Genomic DNA, 7859 nt, shown 5'->3' with positions numbered 1-7859 from the left:
GATTTATTTTCTCCCACTAGTTTCTCTATAAATAAATTCTCTTTCTAAAAAAATGTTATTTCTAACGACAAACACTTTGACTTGTGAAGAATTGTAAAAGTATTATCTTTTTGTTTGCTTGAGATATCCTACAAAATAGCGCTTATCTAATTTTGGTCCTAATTTCTCCGCGACTTGATGTCTAACATAAGTCTCACAATCTCAAATCTTCATAAAAGAAATTTTAGAATTCTTCGCCGTCTATATCTCATATGATGTCTTTGTAATTGCTTTAGATGGAACAAAATTAATAATAAAAGCAATAGTCATTGGAGCATGTCCCCACAATGAAGAATAATTTGCATGACTAATCATTGATCGTACCATGCCTAACAAAATACGATTCCTCCTTTTTAATACACCATTTTTGATAAAATCAATTATTTTGTCAACTTTCTGATCATATTTTCTACTCAAACTTTTATATGTGCAAAATGGAAATATTATCTACAAATATAAAAAAAAATTAACATTTTTTGACCATGAAATTATTTTTTATGAATTTTTTAACAAAAATTATATTTTTAAAATTAAAAATAATTTTCAGACTTATTTTTGAAAACTTTTATTTTTCTATGATAAAACATGGTGTTTTCTACATAATAAAAAAAATTCACATTTTTTTAATATTACCTAAATTATTATAAATTTTTTGGCAAAAATAAAATTTTTATTATTAAAAATTATGAAACATTATTTCTGAAAACTTTAATTTTTTTTGTGGATAAACATTAAATTTTACATGTTAAGAAAAAATATCACAATTTTTCAAAATTATACTCAATTTTTAAGCATTTAATTGTTATAATAAATATTTATGCTCAAAAATATTATTCTAGTTAAAATTAATATTTTTTTAAGTGAAAATTTTTCCACTGATCTAACTACATCTATTTAACTTTAACAAAAAATTTCATAATTTTTTTGAAATCATAAATAATTTTTAAATTAGTTTTTTTTGTCAAAACATAGAATTAATTAGTAAAATTGAGAAGTTTTAAAATTTGTTATTAAAAAATGTTAGTTAACTGTTAATTCGGTTCAGAAACCCTTAGATTTTTTTTCAAAATTTTCTAACTATTTTTGTATTTTTTCCCCATTTTTTTATATGATCAAAGAGGGAGTAAATTATGCCATTCTTTGTCAAAGTCATTTTTTTCCATTTGATATTCCTTAATATTTTGTCATTCTTTGTCAAGGATTTGTTCCATTATGTTACACTCTCTGACTTTGGATTTGTCCTTCCTTTTCGTTGTCTTTTGACTACTGTACGAATGTAGGCTTCAGAGTCATCCACATCAACGCTCGTATCTGGATTTGGATTTGATGCTGAAGTGTTCCCCCCGATTCGGATGTCCTTGCCCTCTTGTTAGAAGAATGAGCAATTGATTGTGGAGAATATTTTTTATACTCTTTGAGAACCTTCCACACATGCATATACTTGAAATCCTTATTTTTATTGTTGGCTTTCCACATATTCAGTGCGTTCTCCAACACATTCTCGTCACTTCATCCGCTTTGACGATGAATATACAAATTATTACAGGTGATAGAAAATTCAGAAAATTCATTTATCATCAGCGTAGACTTATAGTAATGTGATTTTAGCACCTAATAGATTCTCTCCATAGTTCCAATGGATCAATGCATGTTATATTAATCAACTATACGTTTCCAAAATGTTTGATCCTTCTAATCATTACCAATGATTGCGTCGATGCTAATAGTTGCCCATGACTTCGCAAGAATCATGTCTTCATTAAGAGACCAAAATTTTGATTTCGAATCATCTTTCTCCAATTCAACTTCACGCTCTTCTTGTGATGAGTGTGGTGGCCACTGAGATATTGGAACAGACGATGGCGTTAGAGGTTCTTTGTCGCTGATAGATGGGTCGATAGTAGCCCTTCTTGTTTCATTCAAAAACATGACCAATGATTGAGGAGGTGAAAATACAAAAGGGAGAGAAGGCATCCCAAATTGGTTGTTCATGGCTAACTAATCTTAGCGTGAATACATGTCAAATGGAGCTAGGGCGGCGTTACTCTGAAAGGGGAGCGAAAAATTTTGAGAACTTTGAGAATTTGAAAAATTTTAGAAAACCTTGTAGAACATATAAAATATTTTAAAAATTTAGACGATATTACATGTGAGAAAAAATTGAGTATATTGGCCATTATGATTTGGAGGAATGAGGGTATTTTGAGAAGATGCATTTTCTCCCGCATTTGAAGAATTTAAAAGATTTGTAAAGGAAGTATTGAAATTTTCGTCCATCTCAAATACAAATTGAGAATGAAGAGATGAAAGAAATGGAGAATAAAGTGATGAATGGAAAAAATAAGAATTCATGAGATATTTATAGAATTTTTTTAATTAAAAAATTCTATACATTGAGCAACGACTATAAAATTAGTCATTATCTCTTCTCAACGTCTCTTTCTATTTCAACATTACTCATATTCAACATTTTTTTAATACAAATATTAAAAATTAATAATAAAAAACGACGGAGCGACTCCGCAAACCATGAGAGGGAGGTTCGTCCCTCCACGTCACCAGGATCTCCCACTGGAGATGCTCTTATTAATGATCGAGAGACAGACAATCTAACAGTGAGAGGCAAATGATCCGCCAATGAAAGGTAGACAAGAGATAGGCCAATCAACTTAATGATCGAGTTAAAGAGGGTTTAGCCCTTTAAACAAAAAAGAGGAAAGTTTATGTGCTTTGTGTAAAAGCAAACGCTTGCACTTTTGCACGAAGCGTAATGAAGCACACGCATAAGAGATATCGTGTGCTTCTGAGGTCTCTAAAGCGTAAGGCTTGCACCTCACTAAGCTTCGCACTTAAGCGAGCAATTCGCTCGCTTTTAACAACTATAATCATATTGCATTCTACCAAGATAAATAGAAACACGTTACTTTAGAAAACCTATCTACTATTGATCAAAGCAATAATGAATATCAAACTTTGATAGACATCTTAAATTAACTTAATTTTGGTAAAATTATCAATTTAACATGCATACATATATCACGTAAGCATAACATATATCAACATACACTGCACGAGCAAAACAAAATAAACGTGATATGGTTATGACCTCGAGCGGATCGAAAGGTCAACATAATAGAATTGCATCTTCTCTAAGTACTTCCTCAACTGTCAACCTAAGCGAATTGCATCTTCTCTAAATATTTCCGTGGTTGTCATGTGATGTTGGTCTCCTTCTTCACAATTATAACCCTGTAATCTAGTACTATACTAGCATTATTCTAATTTGTACATTACAACTAAAAGAAATCTCGAGTTACATTCGAGGAGAGTTAGATGAGAAGATAATTTTTACAACTTGAGATATGGAGATAAAAGGCACGACACGCAGGCCGTATTAATTTTACAACAATCATACACACAATCCAATCATATCGGTTAAAAGGTTATAACCATGCACCATGTCATACATCATATGTATCAATCTTATAACATCATTTTATTATGATTCTAATTAATGATTTATGTGATGAAAACTTACATGGTTCTAAGGGCAGTGCCCCTGGTGGCATTTAGTGGGCGAGGATCAAGGGGTTAGCGCCCCTTGCTGGGGATTGGGACAAAGCCCTCAAAAGGTAAACAATTTTCTTAACTCATTGAACGAATTGCTATTTGATTTTCCTTTGATATTAACAATCAAATTTTACTATCTATTCATAACATATTGTTTCATTATTGTGATCAAATCATAATTTCAATTATTATTTAAACATAGCATTAATATCTTATAATTTGTTCACAACAGATTATAACATTCTTATTAATCGAATTAAAAACCACCATTGTTTGATTAGTTATATGAAACCATATTATAGCAATCATATTATAGAATTAACATTAACATGCTACAATCACTATGCTTTCATACCAGATAAATCAAAACACCCATCAAAACCACTAGTAAAATCAAAACACTCATAAACCATTCGTACAATCATAATAAACATGTTCATTTATATCAAATGTAAAAGCAACCAGTAAAATGATGTAATTGAATTCGCAAGTGGCTCTAACACCACTGTTGGATTCTGAGCAATAGTTAAATAATAAAACATAGCGAAAAAGATATCCGCACAAATCTAGGCTAATTCTAATTACATTGTTGGTGCAGAAAGATACCTCTTAATACGTAAAACCTTTTCAGATCAGGAGAGTAAAGTCAATCTGAGTGCAATTAGTATATTCACGCCTCTATGGTATCCACATGAGCACAGCCGCACACCCACCTCACAAGTACAATTGGAGTTTCCTGATATCTTACATGTGGTGTTAACTACCATGTATATAAGTTGAGATAAAACTCTAACTGTTAGAGTTATCTTATAAGATAAAACATAGACAAGTCTTATCTACTAAATTTTATTTAATAACATTTTATCTACTATGAAAATTTATCAAAGGGCACGTAGGTTTCTAAATTGACCAAAAGACGCACTAAATTATATGTTATTCTTATTCTACCCCTCCCGCCAACTTCCCTTTCTCTCTCTCCTATGCATGTAACATCTCCTCTCTTCTTTTTCCTCTATCTTTTACATAACTATTGTTGTGCTGATTTTTTTAAATCAGCACAACAACTTAATTACATTCTCTTTCGGCATTACCACGAGCTTGATTTCCCCAAGACCAGGATCATATTCTAATTGATTCTTCCAATAACATATTAACAGCTCTAGAGAAGCCAAAATAAGCAATGGAGGATACCGTTGGACTCCTTGTAGTGTTAGAAATTCACGGAGCTTAAAATGTGTCCAATCAGACCTGTTTAGGTTCATCGATGGATTTTGACCCAAACTCACTTATGGACCTAGACAAGTACGATTTGACTCATTTTAAGTCATGTGAATTTCTGAGATTGCAAGGAGTCTAACGATATCATCCATTATTTATTTCGATTTCTCCGAGATGTTAAAATATTATTGAAAGAATCAAATCAAAATCCCATGTTTTGCTTGATATCATATTAGGCTCAATGTGGGTCCAATATGATTCATATCAAGCCCAACGTAGAGTTTAGAGTCGATTCTTTCAATGACATTTTAACACCTCCAGAGAAGTCGAAATAAGCAATGGAGGACACCGTTGGACTCCCTGCAGCCTCAAAAATCTACAAGACCTAAAATAAGCAATGGATGGTGTCATTGGTCAAAACTCGCTGATGGACCTAGAATTCGATTGACTCATTTTAGGTCCTATGGATTTCTGAGACTTCAAGGAGTCCAACAGTGCCCTCCATTGCTTATTTTGACTTCTCCGGAGGTGTTAAAGTTATTAGAAGAACCAGTTCTAAATCCCACGTTAGACCTTATACGAGTTCATATCAAACTTCAATAACAATTTAACACCTCCGGAGAAACCGAAATAAGTAATGGAGGGCAATGTTGGACTCCTTACAGTCTCAAAAATCTACAAGACCTAAAATAGGTTCAATTAGACTTGTCTAAATCCATCAGTGGATTTTGACCAAAAATCATTGATGAACCTAGAAATGTCAAATTGGACCCATTTTAGGTCCTAGAGATTTATGAGGCGGCAAGGAGCACAATGGTGTCCTCCATTACTTATTTGACGTCTCCAAATATGTTAAAATGTTATTGAAAGAATCGGCTCTAAATTTCCTGTTGAGGCTGATATGAATCAAATCAGGACCAAGAAGAAAAGACAAAAAAAAAATATTTTTTTCAAAACCTCTGAAGCACCACTAGAGAAGTCGAAAACAATAATAAAGAATATATTTAAACTCCTTACAACCTCATAAATTCACATGACCTGAAATGGGTCACAAGATCTTAAATGGCTTATTGACATAAAAGCTCAGATTGCATTCATTTTAGGTCATGTGAATTTTTGAAGTTGCAAGGAGTCAAATATGTCTTATATTATTATTTTTGACTTCCCTAGTGGTGATCAGTGGTTTTGAAAAAAAAAATGAATCTTTTTTTTCCTATTTTCTCATACATTAGGTATGATATAATATGCTCTTATATCAAGATCAAGAAGAAAAAATAATATATTTTTTTTTCAAAACCACTAGACCACCATTAGGGAAGCTAAAAACAGTAATGCATGGGATATTTAAACTTCTTGCAATCTCAGAAATTCACAGGATCTAAAATGGGTACAATCTGAGCTCTATAGGTCGATGAATTTCGATCAAAACTCATTAATCGACCTAGAAAGTTCAGATTGTAACCATTTCAGATTATGTGGGTTTATGAGATTGCAAAGAGTCCAATATGCTCTTCATTATTCTCTAATGATGGTGTTTTGAAAAAATAAATAAATTCGAGTTAAATAAAAATTGATAGGTGAGAGAGAGGAAAAGAGATATTTGCTTTCCATGAGTGGAGAGAGAAAGAGACGGTGGTTGGGAGTAAGGGTAGAAAGGGAAGACAAATTAGTATGCCCTTTGATAATTATCAAAATATAGTATATCTTTTGGTCAATTCAAAAAGTTGGATGCGCCTTTTGGTCAATTGTCATATCTACTAATACATTATCTAATAACATGAGCTTCATTTGATTTGAGCTTATTTTAAAAACTCAAACAAATATTAGATTAACCATTAATCGAATAAGTTTAAGATCCAATTAAATTAACTCAATAATCCAATAAGCTCTAATTAGATTAACTCATGATCTTTTCAATAATATGAAACTTTGATTATATTCCCAATAATTAGCCCATGATCTTTGAATAATAGCAAGAAGAAAAGTTCGTCAACTTCCACATGAGTTGCAATGATGATTAAATGTATTTTCTATCGTTTCCTTTTTCCCCTCTTATTTATCTAGAGCAACAATAGATTGTACTCTCTTTACAATATAAGCAAGGTAATTAACTCCAATAACTTTTTGTAAAATGCCAATCTCTTGATTCCATCCTTGGACTGATGAACCTCCCAACAAGCAATCTCAGATCATGCAAGTTTGTCAACAATTGTAACAATAAAACCAAGCTTTCGAGAAATAGGGCTTCGTATGTCGCTGTCTCTATTAAACATAACTTTCTTGCATTTTATGGGGACAGAAACCCATAAAGATAAATATGCGTTGCAAACAGCAAAAATAAGAAGAAAAAGAAAAAAAAAATTGTTGGGTAACCTAATATGAGTCGACAAGAAGGGGGGAAAAATTAAATAATCTAAACTGGACAAGAAAAGGTGAAACTGCTGAGATTAAAGTACCTATTTCATTTCAAAACAAGAGCAGATTAATTAGAAAGCACCAAATCACCTCATGAACATACACATAATTCAGAAACATTAATTGGATTAGAAAAGATAGCACCCTAAAATGCATATTGAACCAAAATTTCACTCATTGGGAGGAAAAAAAAATGCAAGAGGGTAAAAACACAAAGTTGAGATACTCAAGCTGAAGTAGAATCTTCTGCATAGAAGTGCAGATCCTCAAACTTGGGACTCAAGTGCTGCTCACCATCATTAGTGAGCAGCAAAGCATGAGGAGAATGTTGCCAACCCGGCACAACCACCATTGCGACCCACCAATCCCGCTAGAGAAATTGCTTCCCTAGAGGGTTCAAATTCTGAAAGAGACGATTTCGGTGGATCTGGGGTGGCCAAGGGCAAGCAAGCTCATTTCTTCTGCTATGATGGTTGTGGGATCTACAATGGAGGGTTGAACTTGGATGTTAGAGGTGAAGTCTGCTAGGGGTGTGAAACAGGAAGGTCGAGATTGAACAACAACAATAGGATTTGAGCAGGGAGAAACTCAAGTCGGCAGAAGAAGTGGCGACGATA

This window comes from Zingiber officinale, chromosome 1B, assembly GCF_018446385.1.
Source record: "Zingiber officinale cultivar Zhangliang chromosome 1B, Zo_v1.1, whole genome shotgun sequence".
Lineage (NCBI taxonomy): Eukaryota > Viridiplantae > Streptophyta > Magnoliopsida > Zingiberales > Zingiberaceae > Zingiber > Zingiber officinale.
This window is presented reverse-complemented; position numbering follows the sequence as displayed.